This window comes from Scyliorhinus torazame, chromosome 14 (genome assembly GCF_047496885.1).
Source record: "Scyliorhinus torazame isolate Kashiwa2021f chromosome 14, sScyTor2.1, whole genome shotgun sequence".
NCBI classification, from domain to species: domain Eukaryota; kingdom Metazoa; phylum Chordata; class Chondrichthyes; order Carcharhiniformes; family Scyliorhinidae; genus Scyliorhinus; species Scyliorhinus torazame.
The window spans coordinates 194,947,640-194,968,990 of record NC_092720.1 but is presented as its reverse complement, the minus strand read 5'-3'; the positions used below and the strand labels follow the sequence as shown (position 1 = coordinate 194,968,990).

The 21,351-nt window shown below is 44.2% G+C and overlaps 1 long non-coding RNA gene across 2 annotated transcripts in view; it reads left to right on the top strand.

Moving 5' to 3' along the window:
- Positions 1 to 21,351, top strand: part of LOC140389399 (uncharacterized) — a 56,977-nt gene that overhangs the window by 35,347 nt on the left and 279 nt on the right. For both annotated transcript variants that reach the window (XR_011934379.1, XR_011934378.1), the window contains 2 exons: positions 3,285 to 3,311; positions 14,635 to 14,670. This is a non-coding gene — a long non-coding RNA (uncharacterized lncRNA). The remainder of the gene's footprint in view (positions 1 to 3,284; positions 3,312 to 14,634; positions 14,671 to 21,351) is intronic.

Here is a 21,351-nt window from a genome sequence, read left to right as displayed (position 1 = left end):
AGGGGTTTCACAAGAATGAACCCTGGAATGAAGAACTTGTCGTGTATGGAACGGTTGAGGACTCTGGGTCTGTACTCGTTGACGTTTAGAAGGATGAGGCGGGATCTTATTGAAGCTTACAGGACATCTGTACAGGAGACCTGAATAGAATGGCCGTGGAGAGGATGTGTCCACTTGTAGCAGAAACTAGAGCTAGAGGTCACCATCTCAGATTAAGGGGACGATCCTTTAAAACAGAGATGAGGAGGAATTGCTTCAGCCAGAGGGTGGGGAATCTGTGCAACTCTTTGACGCAGAAGGCTGTAGAGGCCAAATCACAGAGTGTCTTTAAGACAGAGATAGATAGGTTCTTGATTAATAACGGGATTAGGAGTTATGGCGGTAAGGCAGGAGAATTGGGATGAGAAAATATCAGCCATGATTGAATGGCGGATCAGACTCGATGGGCTGAGTGGCCTAATTCTGACCCTATGTCTGATGGTCCTATGTTCCGCCAATTCAGCATCGGCACCAGCGAAGCAACAGTCTGCAACTGTTCCGTTGCATCTGTCCAGTGGAGGAACTTATTTTAAAAAATGTATTTTATTACAAATCTGTATCAAAACAGGTTACAGCAAATAATCACCCTGGAAACCATACTTCACAGAAACCAACATTCCAGTCTGTAAAAGATTTTCCCCTTGGCGAAGGCCATGACATTGACCGCCCTCCTCTCCATAACGCCCGGATTCTCTGAAACCCCAAGTATCGCCAGCCAATGGTCCGTGTCCACCTCCTCCTCCACTATCCTGGCTAAGATCGCAAACACTCCCGCCCTGATCCTTCCCAATTTTTCACAACCCTAACACGTGCTCATGTGATTCTCTGTCCCTCGCCCACACCTCTGACACCCATCTGCCAACCCAAAAGAACACACTCATTCTCGCCTGAATTCTATGCACCCTGTGCACAACCTTGAACTGTATCATGCTCATCCTTGCACAGAAGGAGGTCCCGTTTACCTTATGAAATGCCTCATTCCAAAATCCCCAATTGATCTCCCCTCGCAAATCTGGTTCCCAATTTTTCCTTGAACTTAACCACCCGCTCGCCTGCCTGCTCGCCCCAAGTGAATCAATCTGATTGAGGACTAGCGTCTGTAGTGATTGAGATCTCAGGCGTTGACCAACATGAATCACTTGAAAAATTGGTAACACGAATACTCTTCCGCAAAAGTGACGAACATCTGCCATCACAAAACTCTGTTCGAATTTGGCAAAATTTTGTCACTGCACTGGATTGCAAGTTATTTCTGAGCAGGAGCTGATTGTATTGGGATAAAGAAATTCCTGAGGGTGCAGACCCTCGCAGATGAAAGGAGCCAGTTATGATTGATGGGTTCTTGCGGATGATGGTAATTTGGTGGTTAATTAAACGCATCAGACACAGGAACGTGCATCACATAATAAGTCTTCTGTAATTCTTGCTCTACAAAGCCAGACCGATCTACGTATACCGCTCTTCCATCCGGATGTATTCCTGCGTCTGTACCTTGACCTTTCATCTTTGCAACACAATGTCCATTTGTCACTTTGATGCTTCTATGTTGTGATGGGTGGCCAACGTACTTCCACAACATGGTGAAATGGTTCACTGCACGAATATTGCTGGTAGATGACGGTCACATATCCGCTTTCTATCACATGAGGACACTGGGAGTGTAATGCTGGTCGTTTCAGGTCATGAATTGCGGGGCCCCATTTCGAGTCTATTCTCTACTTAACCAAGGACAGTCGGGGTGGCATGCGGTGCAGTGGTTAGAATTGGGACTGCGGCGCTTAGGACCCGGGTTCGAATCCCGGCCCTGTGTCAGTGTCAGTGTGCACATTCTTCCCATGCCTGCGTGGTTTTCACCCCCTCAAACCAAAGATGTGCTGGTTAAGTGGATTGGCCATGCTAAATTGCCCCTTCATTGGAAAAAGAAAAAGAAAAGTAATCGACTCCTGTAAAAAAAAAAAAGCAGGGACAGTCATTTCCCACGCAAACCTTAATGCACGCCTTGAGACGTGTGGTGGGCTGAAAATGTATCTCACAGCCAGCACTGATCCAAGGCAATGCACGTCTCTACGGTCTCCCGCATCTCCTAAGTCATGCCCCGCTATCCTGCCTGATTGTCAAGTGTAGAATTTTGAACTTCCCTCTGCCGAACAGCGCCTTCTTGCGATTTATTTTCAACAACTCTTAAGAAACCAGCGGTACGACAAGAAATTCCTTAGAATCTCCTTAACTTTCAGTGAGGAGGACCAACAGATCCACCTGTTTTATAACAAGCGCAGTTTTTTCAGGGATTGAGCCATGCGCTGATCGATGATGGAGGCAACATCCTGGAAACGCAGGGTCAAACATATCCAGGCATATTCCAAAAATGTGAAAGCGATTTGTGCTGTTTTCCTTTTTCCCAGGAATAACGGGAAGCAATTCGAAATGTTTGGGATAACAAACATCTGAGCACCGATTTGCGTAGCAGCTATTCAGCTGCCGCAAACCTATGTGATGCTTTGACGACTCACCCTTTATATGGGTGCAATATGAAGCATTCAATGTTTCTGATGCGTGTCCGAAATGTGAACCACGAATAATAATGAATATCCATGTGGCATAGTTTGGATTTCAAACACCTTTTTAGGCTTCAGTGATACTAAATAATGCCAATAATGCAAATAGAGGACCCACATGCTTTATGGTTAGTTGCAAGCAACTCAATTCATATGATCGCTTTCGACTTGCTGTCTTCACATTCGTGCTGCAGCCAGTTGAGAGTCAGCACAGAAACCATCAAATAGTCTAGCGTTTGTTTGGAAATAGCGTTTCCGAGCTTATTGTTTAAATACTTACTGAAAAATCACAGAATCACAGAATAATACAGCGCAGATGAGACCATTCCGCCATTGCGTCGACACTGACGGATGAAAGACACCTGATGTTCCTACCTAATCTCAGTTGCAAGCACTCGGCCCATAGCCTTGAATGTTATCATATATCTAATGTTGTCATACAACAAGACGATTAATAGATTTTCCTTTTCAAATGCCTTGAAAAACAGGGCAAGGTAATCATAAATTGCAAATGTTTGTCGGGCTTTACCCTAGGTACAAAGTCTATTCGGGACAATCTGCGTCCGAAGACGCAGATGGTTAAAATAAATCCGAAGTGAAGACAAATGCCCAATATATCTTCTTGTTTGTTTGCTTAAATATATGGCAATTCGAAATAACTTGTTTCGATTTTGTGTGATTTTCTTCCAGTGAAACAGATGCTGGCAAAAGATATCGGTAAATTTGTCAACTACGCTGTACATAAATTTACCAATGCTTAATATATTTACCTTATCTTCGGTATCATACAAAATAGATGAGATATATACAACTGAAGTGCTGCAAATATGTAAGCATCCCTGGTGCGAAAGTCAGAGCTAATGTTTCTTTTCTGTTATTACTTGAGATACCTATCATTTGCATAATTTTGCTCATAAGTAAATTTATTGTCTCATGTAGTTCCAAATTTAACGCAACAAATTATGCGAACACCTTATCATTAATGTTACGCAGAAAAACTTCCATGTCGACGTGCAATGGCTCAAAAGACAAAAATATGTGCCAAGCAACATAAGTTTCACCATAAATACATCAGAATAAGAGAAATTATTTAATTCGCCTACTAGAATTTCAATACTCGACTGTGTATTGGAATTTCATGTGGGGTCCTCAGTTTTTATATCCGGAAGAACATCCATTCTCGAAGCACATCCGCAGTTGGAGATTTTGGCTCGGATTTTCTGTTCGTATCATTAGAATTGATCGAAAGGAAAAACCGTGATAATCGCTGTATGACATTTCAAAACTGTGGCCAATGGATAATTTCCAATTTGCACAACATAATCCGCATTAAAGTATGCACACAAAACGCAATTGCACTGAGCTGGCATTTGTGAACATCAGTTAAATGTTTTTAAATTGGCCATTCTTCATCTGGTTGATTCTAACTGCTAAATATGTACGGAAAGGAAAGCAACATAAAATGGATTTCCACTGCTGCCTCACAGGTCCCAGGTTCGATCCCGACTCTGGGTCACTGTTCGTGTGGAGTTGGCATAATCTTCCCGTGTTTGCATGGTTTCGTCCCACAAAGATTTGGAGGATTGGCCACGTTAAATTGCACTTTAATTGGAAAAAACTAATTGTGTACTCTATATTTATTAAAAAAAGAAAAGATAGATAAATGGAGTTTCGTAGGAGAACGACGTTAACGGAAAGAAAATTGTTACGATTGTCTGAAAACATGGAATGTGATCACATTTTGAAGAATAATTTGTCTACAGCAAAGCTTAAGGTACAGTATTGAATGACCGAACACGCTGAGTACTCCATACAAATCTGTGTATGCATTCGAATCTGACATGACAACTGACAATTTGCTGTGAACAAACCCGCACCCCCGACCCCACAAACCACGCCTTCATATCAACAGCTACACTAAAGTAAATCCTGCCAATCATTTTCTGAATCGTACCCTATCAGTCTGCTATGTGAGAACTTATCGAAAACCTTCAGAAAGTCAAAAGAAACCACATCCATGGTTCTCCCGAGTCATCTCTGCCAGTTACATCTTCAAATAATTTTAGTAGATATGTCAATGATGATTTTCCTTTCGGTAAATCCATGCTGGCTTTGTCCGGGTACACCACTTTTTTGACCAAATGTTGTGCTGCTAAATTCCTGATAATGGAGTTCAGCAACTTCCCACGACCGACGTTAGGTTTAGTGGTATATAGTTCCCTGCATTCTCTCTTCCTTCCCTTTTGAATAGCGCGGTTACATTTGCTACCCAGTGATCTGTAGGATCCATTCCAGAGTCAAATTAGTTTTGGGAAATGAGCACCACTGGATCTATATCTTTCTTTGGCCACTTCCTTCAGCACTCTGAGATGAAGATTACCACGTCTTGGAGATTTGTCCACCTTAAATCCCATTGGTTTTACCATGACTTTACAAATATTAATTTTCTCCAGTTCCTGACTAAAACCTGTGTTTCTCAGAACATCCTGTACATTATTCATGCCTACCTTTATGAAGACATAAGCAAAGTACGAATTTAGTTCCTTATCTATTTCTTTGTTCCATGTTATCAATCCCCCCCTTTCTGACTGTAAATGGCCCATATATGTTTTTATCAATCCTTTTGTCTTTTCATACAAATGGAAGCATTTACTGTCAGTATTTCTGTTTCCCGCTAATTTCCGTTCAAATTATGTTTCTCTCTTCCACATGAATCTCTTGATCGCCTTTGCTGAATTTTCAACTGGGTGTATTGCTTTTTCAAGCTAATTTGTATGCCTCTTCTTTGAATATAATACTATCCCCAGTTGCGATTAGAAGCCATCGTTTGGCTACAGTTTTCTTTCTACTCGCGCGCCAAATAGTAGTGAACAACTTTTCGTTTTACTGATTAGTTCCTCGAGTCCCTGCCATTGCCTGTCTGCCGTCTTTATTCAGTATTGTTTCCCACTCCGTCATAGCCACCTTATGCCTCGTACCATCATCGATACCTTTGTTAAGGTTCAGGAACCTGCTCTCAGATTGAACTACTTCACTATTCGCCTAATAAAGAATTTTAAAATAGTATGGTTACTCATCCCCAAAGGTTATTTCACAAGTAGATTGCCAACTAATCCTTTCTCACTGCAGAGCACCTAGTCCAAGATGGCCTGTTTCCTTGTTGGTTCCTCAACATACTGATGCAGAAAACCATCCCGTATACACACCACAAATTCATACTCTATTGTACTGTGACTAATTTGAGTCAATTCCTCTGAATGCAAATTAAAGCAACCCCGAAAGAAGTTTACCCCATGCATCTCTGATTTCCTGTCTAATGTTATTTCCAGCATTACCACTGCAGTTTGGTTACCTGAATACCACCCTCCGAATGTCTTTTGCCCCTTGAGAAAATAACAATGAACAGTACAGCACAGGAACAGGCCCTTTGGCCTTCCAATCCTGTACTGGTCCTTATACGACCCTTGGCCAAAACCCTCAGCACTTCCTTGTGCCTTATGCCTATATAGCTATCCGATCCATACATTTGTCGAGATGTCTTTGAACGCCGTTAATGTATCTGCTTCCACAGCCATCCCTGGCAGCAGTTCCAGACGCTCACCGCCCATTGTATAAAAAAAAACTGCCTCGTATATCTCCTCTAAACTTTTGACATTAAACCTCTCGCCCAGGTGACTGGCCCCTCCACCCTGGGAAAGCGTGCCTGCCCATACACTTTATCCATGCCCTTCATTATCCTGTAGACTTCAATCAGGTCACCCCTCAACCTCCGTCGTTCTAATGAAAATAGTTCGAGTCTAATCAGCCTCTCTGCATAGTTTGCACAATCTAGACCAGGCAACATCCTGCTAAACTTCCTCTGCACGCTCTACAAAACCTCCATATCCTTGTGGTAGTGTGACGACTAAAATTCTGCACAATATTGGTAGTACGGCATCACAACTGCAGCATGACTTATCAGTGTTTATATCGAAGACCGTCCAATGAAGGCAAGGATTCCACATGCTTTATTTACTACGTTGTCCACTTGTGTTGCCACTGTCAAAGATCTGTGAACGTGCACGCCCAGTTCGCTCTGATTTTCTATATTCTGAGGAGTTTTGCTATTTACGGGCTATTTCCCTCAATGGGAGATTTACCAAACTTCATTCGACATTTGTCCAGATTGTACTCCATTTGCCATTTCTCTGCCCAGGACCCCCCACTATCTATGTCCTGCTCTATCCTCTGATATTCCTCAACAGTGTGCCAAACCACCAACTTTGTGTCATCGGCAAACCTACGAAACAGACCAGCTACATATTCCACCAAATCGTTTATGAACACCACAAACCACAGAGGCCCCAGAACAGATCCCTGTGGAACACTACTAGTCACATGCTCCCATGCAAAAACACTATTCTACTGATAGCCTTTTCCTTATGTGACCGAGTCAATACTGTATCAATCTTGCCTCCTATCCTCTGATCCTGTGTGACTTCACGTTTTGTACCAGTTTGCCATGAGGAACCTTGTCAAAGGCTTTACTGAAGTCCATGCAAACAACATGCTTCCCATGTCAATCCTGTTTGTCACCTCTTCAAAAAACTCGATCAAGTTAGTGAGGCACGACCCCCTCTTCACAAAACCATGCTGTCTATCGCAAATGAGCCCATTTGTTTCCAAATGGGTATAAATCATGTTCCCGATAATTCTCTCGAATAATTTACCGACTACCGACGTGAGGCTCACCGGTCTATAATTTCCCGGATATCCGTGCTACGTTTCTTAAACAGCGGTGCCACATTACCTGTTCACCAGGCCTCTGGGATCTCACCAGTAGCCAATGATGATACAAAGATGTCAATAAAGTCCAGAAACATTCTCCTCAGTATTTTGCGGTAAATCCCATTCGGCAAAGGAGACTTATCTACCTGAATAACTTTTAAAACACACAATACCTGCTACTTGTCCATGTTAACATGGCCCAGACTATCCACACACGCTACCCAAGAATTATCTTCCACAAATTCATTTTATTTGGTGAACGGTGATGCAAACTACTCATTTCGAACGTTGCCAATTTCTCGAGCTCAGCCCATAGATTCCCTCACGGTCCTTAAGTGGTCGAATCCTTTCACTGACCCGCCTCTTGCTTTTTACATATGCATATACAGCTTTGGGATTCACCATAATCCTATTTGCCAAGAACCTTTCATGACCCCTCCTAGCCCTCCTAATTTCCCGCTTAAGTACCTTCCTACTTTCTTTACACACTTCAAGGGTTTCGAATTTCCTCACACTTTTAGACCGTACAAAGGCCTCTTTTTTCTTTTTAACGAGATTCACAATATCCCTCGTTATCCAAGGGTTTATCTTTCATTGTTTCAGGATCACGACATTCCTGAATCCTATACAACTGTTACCTGAAAGACTCCTAAATGTCCAATGTTGACTGACCATTGAACAGCCAAACACCATTCAAATTCTTCAATTAATGTCTAAGATTATGGTAATTTGCCTTTCTCCAGTTTAGCACTTCAACGCCAGGGTTACCCTCGTCCTTATCGAAAAGTACCCTGAGACTTACGGAATTCTGCTTACATTTCGCCAAATATTCTCCTACTGAAACCTCAACCGCATGACCAGGACATATCTCAATATAAGATCCAGTACTGCCCCTTCCCGAGTTGAGCAATCTACATGTTGCATCAAGAAGCCGTCTTGGATACACATTACACACTCTGCACCATCGAATCCTTGCACTATTTGAGTCCCAGTCAATATAGGGGAAATTAAAATCCTCTACCACAACAATCCTGTTACTTTTGCACCTACGCAATATCTCGCCACCATCTGCTTCACTGTCTCTCGCTGTCAGTTGTCGAGGCTGTAATGAACCCTCAACATTGTGATTGTCCACTTCCTGATCCTGAGCTCTACCCAGATTGCCTCATTATGCAAGCCGTCCGAGGTGTCCTCCGGAAGTACCGCTATAATATTTCCCTTACCGAGTACTGCTTCTCCCCCACCACTTTACATCCCACTCTATTTCTCCTGAAGCATCAATATCCTCCAACGTTCTGTTGACAACCCTGCCTTTCCTTTAACGACGTTTCTGTAATAACTACAACATCATACTACCAAGTACTGGTCAGTGCTCTAAGTTAATCTGCCTTACCTGCTACATTTCTGGCGTTGGAACAATAACACTGGAAACCAGTGCGTTTGATCATACAAGGTGATGTTCTCTTATTTGTATTCCCTCTTTCCTCGTCTGTTATTACACCTTATACAAGCTACCATTCTGGTTAGCACTCCCTGCCATACTAGTTTAAATCCTGCCGAGCGCCTCTAGCAAACGTCCCAGCCAGGATACTGGTGCCCCTCCAGTTTATATGCAAGCCGTCCTTCTTGTACAGGTCCCATCTGGAGCTGGAGCTGGATGAACTTCGGATCATTCGGGAGGCAGAGGTGGTCATAGATAGAAGCTTCATGGATGTAGTTACTCCGAAGAATAAAGATAGATGGGTGACGGTGAGAGGGGCTGGGTGGAAGCAGTCAGTACAGGGATCCCCTTTGGTCGTTCCCCTTAGTAACACATATACCGCTTTGGGTATTGTTGGGGGAGACAACTTACCAGCGGTAAGCCATGGGGTGCAGGTCTCTGGCATAGGGACTGTCCCTGTTGCTGAGAAGGGAAGGGGGGGGGGAGGAGTAGAGCATTCGTCATTGGAGACTCCATAGCTAGGGGGAGAGATAGGAGATACTGTGGGAACGAGAGAGACGCGCAGTTGGTGTGTTGCCTCCCAGGTGCCAGGTGGCAGAAAGGACGTTTTATGAGGACTCGTCGACTGAGGTAGTATGAGCTGAGGTTAGAAACAGGAAAAGAGAGGTCACCCTGTTAGGGGTTTTCTTTAGGCCTCCTAAAAGTTCCAGATATGTAGAGGAAAGGATTGCAAAGATGATTCTGGATAGGAGCGAAAGCAACAGGGTAGTTGTTATGGGGGAGTTTAACTTTCCAAATATTGACTGGAAACGCTATACTTCGAGTACTTGAGATGGGTCTGTTTTGTCCAATGTGTGCAGGAGGGTTTCCTGACACAGTAATATGATAGGCCAACGAGAGGCGAGGCCGTATTGGGTTTGGTACTGGGTAATGAACCAGGACAGGTGTTAGATTTGGAAGTAGGTGAGCACTTTGGTGATAGTGACCACAATTCGATTACGTTTACTTTCGTGATGGAAAGGGATAGGTATATACCGCAGGGCAAGAGCTATATCTGGGGGAAAGGCAATTATGATACGATGAGGCAAGACATAGGATGCATTGGATGGAGAGGAAAACTGCAGGGGATGGGCACAATGGAAATGTGGAGCTTGTTCAAGGAACAGCTACTGCGTGTCCTTGATAAGTATGTACCTGTCAGGCAGGGAGGAAGTGGTCGAGCAAGGGAACCATGGTTTACTAAGGCAGTCGAAACACTTGTCAAGAGGAAGAAGGAGGCTTATGTAAAGATGAGACATGAAGGTTCAGATAGGGCGCTCGAGAGTTACAAGTTAGCTAGGACGGACCTAAAGAGAGAGCTAAGAAGAGCCAGGAGGGGACATGAGAAGTCTTTGGCAGGTAGGATCAAGGATAACCCTAAAGCTTTCTATAGATATGTCAGGAATGAAAGAATGACTCGGGTAAGAGTAGGGCCAGTCAAGGACAGTAATGGGACGTTGTGCTTGGAGTCCAAGGAGATAGGAGAGGTGCTAAATGAATATTTTTCATCAGTGTTCACACTGGAAAAAGACAATGTTGTCGAGGAGAATACTGAGATTCAGGCTACGAGACTAGAAGGACTTGAGGTGCACAAGGAGGAGGTTTAACAATTCTGGAAAGTGTGAAAAGAGATAAGTCCCCTGGGCCGGATGGGATTTATCCTAGGATTCTCTGGGAATCGAGGGAGGAGATTGCTGAGCCTTTGGCTTTGATCTTTAAGTCATCTTTGTCTACAGGAATAGTGCCAAAAGACTGGAGGATAGCAAATGTTGTCCCCTTGGTCAAGAAGGGGAGTAGAGACAACCCCGGTAACGATGGACCAGTGAGCCTTACTTCTGTTGTGGGCAAAATCTTGAAAAGGTTTATAAGAGATAGGGTGTATAATCATCTGGAAAGGAATAATTTGATTAGAGATAGTCAACACAGTTTTGTGAAGGGTAGGTCGTGCCTCACAAACATTATTGAGTTCTTTGAGAAGGTGACCAAACAGGTGGTTGAGGGTAAAGCAGTTGGTATGGTGTATATGCATTTCAGTAAAGCGTTTGATAAGGTTCCCCACGGTAGGCTACTGCAGAAAATACGGAAGCATGGGATTCAGGGAGATTTAGCAGTTTTGATCAGAAATTGGCTGGCCGGAAGAAGACAAAGGGTGGTGGTTGATGGGAAGTGTTCAGACTGGAGTCCAGTTACCAGTGGTGTACCACAAGGATCTGTTTTGGGGCCACTGCTGTTTGTCATTTTTATAAATGACCTGGAGGAGGGCGTAGAGGGATGGGTGAGTAAATTTTCAGATGACTCTAAAGTCGGTGGAGTTGTGGACAGTGCGGAAGGATGTTACAAGTTACAGAGGGACATAGATAAGCTGCAGCGCTGGGCTGAGAGGTGGCAAATGGAGTTTAATGCAGAAAAATGTAAGGTGATTCATTTTGGAAGGAATAACAGGAAGACAGGGGCTAATGGTAAGATTCTTGCCAGTGTGGATGAGCAGAGAGATCTCGGTGTCCATGTACATAGATCCATGAAAGTTGCCACCCAGGCTGAGAGGGTTGTTAAGAAGGCATACGGTGTGTTAGCTTTTATTGGTAGAGGGATTGAGTTTCGGAGCCATGAAGTCATGTTGCAGCTGTACAAAACTCTGGTGCGGCCACATTTGGAGTATTGCGTGCAATTCTTGTCGCCACATTATAGGAAGGATGTGGAAGCATTGGAAAGGGTGCAGAGGAGATTTACCAGAATGTTGCGTATGGAGGGACGATCTTATGAGGAAAGGCTGAGGGACATGAGGGACTTCGTTAGAGAGAAGAAGGTTAAGAGGTGACTTAATTGAGGCATACAAGATAATTAGGGTATTGGATAGAGTGGACAGTGAGAGCCTTTTTCCTCGGATGGTGATGTCTAGCACGAGGGGACATAGCTTTAAATTGAGGGGAGATAGATATAAGACAGATGTCAGACGCAGGTCCTTTACTCAGAGAGTAGTAAGGGCGTGAAATGCCCTGCCTGCAACAGTAGTGGACTCGCCAACACTAAGGGCATTCAAATGTTCATTGGATAGACATATGGACGATAAGGGAATAGTGTAGGTGGGCTTTAGAGTGGTTTCACAGGTCGGCACAATATCGAGGGCCGAAGGGCCTGTACTGCGCTGTGATGTTCTATGTTCTATTTGCTCCAGAAGTGATACCAATGGTCCAGACGTCTGCAACCCTCCCTCCTAGACCATGAGTTTAGCGACGTTTTAACATGCACTATCCTCCTATTTCTAGCCTCATTGGTACGTGGCACAGGGAATGATCCTGAGTGTACAACCCGAGAGGTGCTGTATTTTAGCTTTCCACGTAACCCCGTGAACTCCTTCTCGAGGACAACATCGCCCTTACTGCTAAATCGTTCGTACCTATGTGTACTACGGCCTCTAAATGTTCGCCCTCACACTTCAGGATGTCCTGTGTTGGTGCAGAGATGTCCTTCACTCTGGCAGAAGGGAGGCAATATACCATTCGGGAGTCTATTTCACGTCCACAGAAGCGTCTATCTCTATCGCTTACTAGAGAGCCCGCTTTCTCTATCGCTCTCCGCACTTCGCCCTCCCTTGCTGGGCAACAGCGGCAGTTGTTGCACCACTCTTCTGGCTGCTGTTGATTTCCCCTGATAGGCTATCCCCCAACAGTATCAGAAACGGTATACTTGTTAGAGAATGGGACAGCCTCAGGGGATTCCTGCACCGACTACCTGTCCTCCCCAGTTGTGACCCATCTGTCTGCCTGAACATTGTGTGTGAGCACGCGTCTATGACTCCTACCTCTGACGCTTTACGTCACCTGCATACTTTTAAGTGCAGCCAACTGCTGCTCCAACCGAAGTACGCGGTATGTGAGCAGCTGCCCTTGGTTATACTTCCTGGAGACGCAGTCGACCGGAATGCAGGCAGCATCATAGATCTCCCTCATCTCACATTTCGAAAACTGGACCCCGCTGAGTGGCACTTGAGCACTCGTTGATTAATTTTAAATAAAAATTTAAATTGTTATTAGATTGAGCTACAGTTACCTGTATCGTCCCTGGCGCTAGATTTTTACCGTTTAATTAAATGCTCAATGCTAATCTCTGTCCTAAGGTTTAGTTACTCCTCCACATAGTTAATGAATTAGTTTGATTTTTAAAAAATGTTCTTTTTCTAATTTTTTGTGGAGAGCAGTATCGGGATGTGGGTTGGGGTTGTTAATGTGCAGGTGGGTGTTGGGTTGGAGCCAGTTCAACATTGTTTTCAGTTAACACTGCATCAGTAAACAGATTAGTAAATGATAACACTAATATATTACATCTGCATACCAAAATACAAGTACAGATTCCCTACCAGTCAATATGGTGACGCCACTTCTCAGTGTTCTCTCACCCCCCCTCACCCCCCCCCACCCCCCCCCCCCCCCACCCAATTTACAAATACAGGGAGAGACACAGGCACAAAGTTCCACTTGCCTTCCCAGACTGCATACCATGTTTCTCTCGCTCAGCCCCGATCATGATATGAATGAAGCCTGTCTTAACTGCAACTCACCAATGCGCTCTCTCCCTTGTAGTCACCTGCAGCAGGGCAAGGCCAGTCACTGGAAATGGGAGTGTAACAAGTTAAGGGATAGAAATCAGCACCTACCACCCAGCCCCGAATTCTCACCTAGCTTCAAACTCCCAGCTCCCAAACGCAGTCTTCGATGTGTCTCACTCTGGCTGTGTCTTCTATGCCTCACTGGGAGTGCTCACTGATGTTTCCTAACTGGAACCAGACAGATTCCACATCGTCTCCACTAATATATTCCGTCAATATTGTACCAATATCTTCTTTAATGAAGAGTGCAACTCCACCACCTTCCTGTCTGACCTTCATAAAACCTGAATAGCCCTCAATGTTTAATTCTGATTCTTGGTCACCTTGAAGCTATGTCTCTGTAATCCCACCTGTATCATATCCCTTTATACTAATCTGCGCAACTAACTTTTCCATTTTCTTTCGAATTCTGTGTGTACTCAGGTACAAAACTTAACGCTGGGAGTTTTAACATTCCTTGTCCCGTCCCTACTAGTTTTTACAGTTTCATTATCGGATAAAGGGCCTTGATTTCTCTGCCTATCACTTTGGTATGCTCCTTTCGTATTTTCCTATTGTTCTATATTACCCCTGCTCTGAATCCTGACATAGGTTCCCATCCCTCAACATACTTGTTTTAACCTCTCTCAAACGGTCTGGCAATGCAACCACCCCGGTCCTGTCCTGTGTAACCCTTCCAATTTGTACAAGTCCCATCTCCTCCAGAATTGGTCCCGTGCCTCAGGAATCTGAAGCCCTTCCCCTCACACCATCTATTGAGCCACCTTTTCATGCGATACATCCCACTATTTCTAATCTGACGAACGCGTAGCACTGGTAGTAATCCTGAGATCACCATCTTTGAATTCCTACTTCTCAACGTTTATCCTAACTTCCTATATTCTGCTTGCAGGGCCTCATTCCGTTTTAATCTATGTCATTGGTACCGAAGTTACCACGCGACCACTGGCTGTTCACCCACCTACTCCAGAATGCACTGGAAGCGCTCCAAGACATCTTGACCCGAGCATCTGAGGATAACATACCAGTTTTGTAGGGGAATGACACAGAAAGTTCCTGCACTTCTTGTCTCGTTCTCTTGATTAGCCTTGTGGTCACCCATCCCCATTCCCATCCTGCCTTTATGTTATCCAGTAATAAACTTCAGTTAAAATGCAATAACGTTCTGTCCTTTTCTGTCCCTTCAGAAATTGAAATTTTAAAATTAAAGATCGCTAATGGTGGTAAGCCAATTCATCAGTGAAGATATATTATTAAAATATGAATATTGCACATTTCCGATTAATTAAACGTTATGGGCGAACCTTTCGAATCACACCAACATCAGACTGTTGCGTAGGAGTTCGCAAGATTGATGTATTTTGATCAGTTCCGAGTTTTTTGCTCTGATCCAATGAGTACGTGTTGTGGAGAGCAGTATCGGGATGTGGGTTGGGGTTGTTAATGTGCAGGTGGGTGTTGGGTTGGAGCCAGTTCAACATTGTTTTCAGTTAACACTGCATCAGTAAACAGATTAGTAAATGGTAACACTAATATATTATATCTGCATACCAAAATACAAGTACAGTAAGTCCACCAGTAAAATACACAGGCATTAACCCTGCAGCAAATGCTGGCAGACTAAACCTCTGTGAACCTTTCGCGATGATGCATAACAAAGGCATTTTCCATGCTCATCCAGCTAAGATGAGAAAAAGGTCAGTCATTGGATTCATTCATGCTTTTGCCTGGCAATCACTATATAGGTTTGCCGTTAGTTTCCACTGTATGACTGGTAAGAAAACTCTTCCGTTCTTTACCAGATGCTATCAGCCGCACTGGGCGGATTTAAAGGCTGATAATTACTCTTGTGTCACATTTTCTGGGTTCTGAGGAATACAGAGGAACAGAGAGACCTTGGGATTCATGTCCACCGATCTCTGAAAGTTGCCACTCAAGTGGATAGAGCCGTGAAGAAGGCCTATAGTGTGTTAGCGTTTATTAACAGGGCCTTGAGTTTAAGAGCCGTTGGGTTATGCTGCAACTGGACAGGACCCTGGTGAGACCACATTTGGAGTATGTTGTGCAGTTCTGGTCACCTCCACATAGGAGAGATGTGGAAGCATTGGAAAGGGTGCAAAGGAGATTTGCCAGGATGCTGCCTGGTTTGGAGGGTGGATCTTAAGGTTGAGGGAGCTCGGACTTTTCTCTTTGGAGCGGAGGAGGATGAGAAGCGATTTAATAGAGGTTTATAAGATGATGAGGGGGATAGACAGAGTGGCCGTTCAGAGACTATTTCCTCGGGTGGATGTAGATGTTACAAGGGGGCATAACTACAAGGTTCGGGGTGGTAGATATAGGAGGGATGTCCGAGGTAGGTTCCTTACTCAGAGAGTGGTTCGGGTGTGGAATGGACTGCCTGCTGTGATAGTGGAGACGGACACTTTGGCAACTTTCAAGCGGTTCTTGGATAGGCACATGGAGCACACCAGGATGACAGGGAGTGAGATAGCTTGATCTTGGCTTCGGACTAAGCTCGGCACAACATCGAGGGGCGAAGGGCCTGTTCTGTGCTGTACTGTTCTATGTTCTATTTTTAGGGCAGGTGGCTGTCAATTTCTGGAGTGCAACTTGAGCCTGAACCTCTGGACCAAAGTCATGGACGCTTCCACCACGTCACAATAATTTCTAGCAACATGGTCATTGGATTGCTTCAATAGGTAATTGATGGGCAGTTTAGTTGCCTATCACAACCGCTCAAGTAAGTTATCTGCGCATTTCGCAGTAATCTCAACTGAGCAATATGATTGTGCCAAGAAAATTGGCAACGATTAATATAAAAGTGATATGCTGCGGTAAAGTTACAAGCAACCAACTTAACTGACAACACCATGTGAAGCATTATTATCTTCAGTAAAATAGACACACAGCATATGCAATTGAGCTACCAGGGTCGTCCTTGGGGTAGGCTTACCACAGGACTAATAAGCACACTTGATGGCACTGTCACGGTCTAGACCTGGTGCATAATATTGAAAATTGCTGAACGACAAACCTACAAAATGGTTCTGTCAACCATCTGTTGCCTTGCAAAATTTTCAATTTAACGATGGCCAAGGACACAATGAGTCTCTTCCAGCTAACCACGGACAACAGAAAACGCTTCTCGCCCTTTTGGCTAAGATCAAGTGTATGTAGATTGAGCCTTTGGTTCAGATCTCGTATGTCTCTCTTGTGGGGACCATGCATTGGATTCAATTTGAATTAGTTTTTTGGAGCAGGCGAGGAGCTGGATTAGGGGTTCGCCCCTGACCCACAATCTGAGCCCTGGCTTTGTAACTCCGAAAAGGTTAAAAAAAAACTTACACAAGCCGAAATTTCCCCAAATAGAGCTAATAGACAACACGTTACAGGCCGAACATCAGGGCTTCAACAAAGACAGTCGCAGTTGTTAATCTGATGCCGGTGGCTTCAAAATCAAAAGGAGTGAGGGAGTGGAGTGCGGTACGGTGGCCGAATGGTTAGCACTGCTGCCTAACAGCCCCAGGGACCCAGGATCCATTCCAACCTTGGACGATGGGCTTCCACAGGGTGATCCGGTTACATCTCATAGTCCAAGGTGTTGTCCCTCGGTGTGATTAAAAAGATAGCGCGGGGGATTGGGCCTAGGTTAGGGTGCACTTCTAGAGGGTCAGTGTAGACTAGATGGGCCGAGTAGTCTCCTTATGCACTTTGGGCATTCTATTCTATGAGTCCAGATCCTGATTATGCACTTTTTCCAGCTTTGCAGATCCACATCTCGGGTCCAAGAAGACGAGATGTCACATTCACTGACTGTCCCAAAGCCCAGCACTGTGATAGCGCCCATTGGAATCCCGGTAGTTCCAGTTTGACGAGTAAAGTAGACAGACCTCAAAGCGAGAGCATTCGCTGTCTGCCATCCAGCAGATGGAGACATAAAGGCCTGGAACATTGACCCAACTGCTGAAATCTCTGAAATGATGCCACAAAACTAATTCCTTCTTGACGTGCCCTTTTCTGTCATGCAGTTATCACTCCTGAAAGACAAAGCATTCGAAAATACGCCAACCATGCATCGCCCGCAACATTCCAGTCAACTCATAATTCTGGATTCTAGACATATATAAAACCAATTTGCATTTAAATTATTGTCGTTTCCGAAACAATCTTCCTTTTTCCTTGTCGGTGTGAGTGTCAAAGACGGTGGCTGTTGCGACAGAACTCTCCCGCGCCTGTGTAGATATAGACCAGTCATTTTATTTTATCTTACATCGACTTTGCTATGCAAGTCACCAATCGAGGATTGGAACATTTCCAAATGTAGGCCTGGCGAAATATGAGACATTTATTCGGGAGAAATTAGAACATGAAATTAAAAACTTTTTCTATTTACGGACGGGTACAGAGGGGAAAAATTACGACAATGGTAATTGTCATCCCCTCCCGTCTGTGACCGCATGTTCTGAATGTCTTTACGCGGAGCACGTGTTGCTGATGAGAAGTTGAAATATATTTACCAAATATGTGAACTTGCCAGGTGACGTGATCAGGGCTGCAACATAATCCTCTTTTTTCAGTTAGGGCGCTAAACCCTTGGAAGTGATGCTGGGATTATTAGTGATCGTTCAAAATGCTCATGTCAGTTTAGGATTAAAACAAACTAATCGTTATTTTGTACAAAATGCCTTGTGATCTTACATTGAACCGTCCAGTATCTTGCATTGATGTTTTGAAACATGAATTAATGTAGAAGGGATATTTTCATAGTCACGGCCAGCTTTTTCAGTTCTCTACCAGTATGCAGGTTGAAGAACTGGAACTTCCTAACACCGCTCTGGAGGACGCGGGCGAATCAACTTATACCGAATACCGAACGCATTGTGCAAATCTGCTCCACACTGATCCGACAGACAACTGACACCCACACCAATAATAATGGTTATGTGACGTTTGTCTGCATTTTGCTTTTGGAGCAATGAAATAATAATGCTAGTTCCAACTTTCTTTCCATCACGTGGCTGACCAACAAACTGTTCCGCTGTTACTTCGTGGCATTGACATATATCGACAAGGTTTAAAGGCAACTGTTCGGCTGTCAGTTCCTGGAGCGAGACGTGTGTCCAAACCTTCAGGCTACAATAAAAAGAAACCATATTTGCACCACAAAAGCTTGCACAGGATCGCTGTAACGCACAGTTTGTTTTGTCGAAACTGATAAGGAAGACTGAAACCACAATTTCTTATAAACAACCTTCCTTTGATTAAAAGCTAGATTTATGTTTCCCCTGTCACGAGTTTGGAAATACATTAGTTGTAAAATATACTTCGCAAATTACGATTTCAATTTTTCTCTCATGTTGAAACTATTTTACTTTTTGCGGGGAAATAGCAAAACTGAGATGCTGGAAACAAGTTGTGATTAGTTATCAATGTAACGTACATTTCACAGACGGCAGGCCAAGCTCAGGGAAGATGCAATAATATATAGCATTCCATTGTGGATTTAATTACCATAAACGCCCCAACAACTGTACATAGAAGTTAAACTGGAAAACGAATCTAAGGTTTCCTCTTGTTATTTCCTTTGAAATGCTTGACACTGTCATATTCGTTTATCCTTTCACGTCATGGTTTGACATAACACAAGGGGTTCAACAAGGAGAGTGGCAGTTTTTTTTAACTTGATACCCGTGGCAGCAAAGAAAAAAGGAGCGGTGGGCGGTACAGTTGCACAGTGGTTAGCACTTCTGCCTCACTGTGCCAGGGTCCCCGTTTCGATTCGAGCCTTGGGTGAATGTCTGCGTGGGTTTTATGCGGGTGCTCCGGTTTCCCCACAAAGTCAAAAGGTGTCCACGTCAGGTGGATTGGTATTTTAAATTGTCCCTCGGCGGGTTTACAAAGGTAGGGTGGGCGATTGGGCCTAGGCTAAGGTGCTCTTCCAGAAGGACAGTCCTAATTCCGATTAAGCACTTTTTCCAGCCTAGTAAATACACATCGTGGGTCCATGAAGACGATTGTCACCTTAACTGCTTGTCCCCAAATCAGCGCTGTGGTAATGTCCATTGTAATCACGACATGTCCAATTTGACGAGTGAAGTGGACAGACTTGCAGGCTAGAGCCTGCGCTGTCCACAAAGCAGATGATGGCGACATAAAGACCTGGAACATTCATCACCCTGTCAACTCCTGAATCCTCGGAAATTGTGCCCTCAAACTAATTCCTTCTCTATGTGCCTCCTCCTGTCGTGCAGTCTTCACTCTGAAAGACCAAGCATTCGAAAATCCGCCAAACATTCATCTGCAGGAACATTACAATTAACTAATAATTCTGGATTGCAGACACATATGAAATCAATTTGTATTTAAATTATTGTTGTATCCTTAATTCTCTTTTATTTCCTTGTCGGTGTGTCTCTTAAAGGGGGTGGATGTTGCGAATCACCTCTCGAGCGCCCGTGTAAATTTAGGACAGTTGTTTTATTTTAATCATAGAATGTACAGTGCAGAAGTAGGCCATTCGGCCCATTACGTCTGCACCGGTTCTTGGAAAGAGCACACTATCCAAGCTCACACCTCCACCGTATCCCCATAACCCAATAACCCCAACCAACACGAAGGGCAATTTTGGACACTAAGGGCAATTTAGCACGGACAATCCACCTAACCTGCACATCTTTGGACTTGGGAGGAAACAGGAGGACCCGGAGGAAGCCCAAGCAGACACGGGGAGAACGTGCAGACTTCGCACAGAAGTGGCCCAGCCGGGAATCGAACCTGGGACCCTGGAGCTGTGAAGTAATTGTGATAACCACAATGCTACCGTACTGCCTCTTCTTATTACCTCGACTTTGCTACGCAAGTCCAAGTCATCAGTAGAGGATAGGAACATTTTCCAATTGTAAGGCTGGCGAAAAATAAGACATTGATTCGGGAGAAATTAGAACATAATATGAAAAATCCCTTTCTGTTTGCGGACGGGTAGGGAAGAAAATCAGGACAGTTATATTTGCCATTCCCTCGTGTCTGTGACCGCATGTTCTGAATGCCTGTATGCGAAGACGTGCTGCTGATGAGAAGCTGAAATATATTTGCCAAATAAGTCATAGAGCATAGAACATGACAGCGCAGTACAGGCCCTTCGGCCCTCGACGTTGCGCCGACCTGTGAAACCACTCTAAAGCCCATCTACACTACTCCCGTATCGTCCATCTGCTAGGTGACGCGATGAGCACTGGAACATTATCCTCCTTTTCTCAGTTAGGTCGATACACCCTTGGAAGTGATGCTCGGGTCTCAGCATGAGTGATCGTAAAAATGCTCCTGTCACAGTTTCGGATTAAAACAATCAAATCGTTATTTTTCTTTCAAAATATGTTTTCATTTTATCTTCAACCGTCCAGTATCCTGCATTGGAGGATTGAAACATAAATTAATGTACAAGGGATATTTTCATAGACAGGCCAACTTTTTCAGTTCTCTCCTGAAGACAGGTTCAAGAACTGAGACTTCCTAACCCCGCTACAGAGGTCGTGTGAGAAACTTCAGAGTGAACGTACACCGATTGCAGTGTGCTCAGAGCAAATCTGCTCCACGTAGATAGGGCTGAAAACTGACACCCACACCAATCATCATGACTTTGTGATGTTTGTATGCATTTTGTTTTGGGAGCAATGGCAGTTAATATTGTTCGTTCGAACTTTTTTTCCATCACGCCGCTGACCAATAAACTCTCCCGCTATTACATCCCGGAATTGGCATATTTTGGAAGGATATGAAGGCAACAGTGTGGCTATCAGTTCCTGAAGCAAGACGTTTATCTGAACCGTTAGGCTCCAATGCAAAGACACAACGTTTTCACCGCAAGAGTTTGCACAGGACCGCTGTAACACATAGTTTTCTTTTTG